Source organism: Penaeus monodon, chromosome 32, assembly GCF_015228065.2.
Source record: "Penaeus monodon isolate SGIC_2016 chromosome 32, NSTDA_Pmon_1, whole genome shotgun sequence".
NCBI classification, from domain to species: Eukaryota; Metazoa; Arthropoda; class Malacostraca; order Decapoda; family Penaeidae; genus Penaeus; species Penaeus monodon.
The window spans coordinates 13963504-13963727 of NC_051417.1; positions in this window are offsets into that span (position 1 = coordinate 13963504).

Here is a 224-nt window from a genome sequence, read left to right on the forward strand (position 1 = left end):
AATTTCTTCACAAATACAACCAAATATCTATCTAAATCTATTTGTACATCATAGTCCCATGTTCTATGAAGGACGTTATGTGATTGTGAGAGGACATCTTGACAGCAAACCGTGACACATTGTAATCATAGGACCCTAGCATGACCACACGAACTGACAGCGAATCATAAGAGGGAGACGCAATGTATTTCTAACTACACTGAGAGTAATGGCGTGGTATCGAG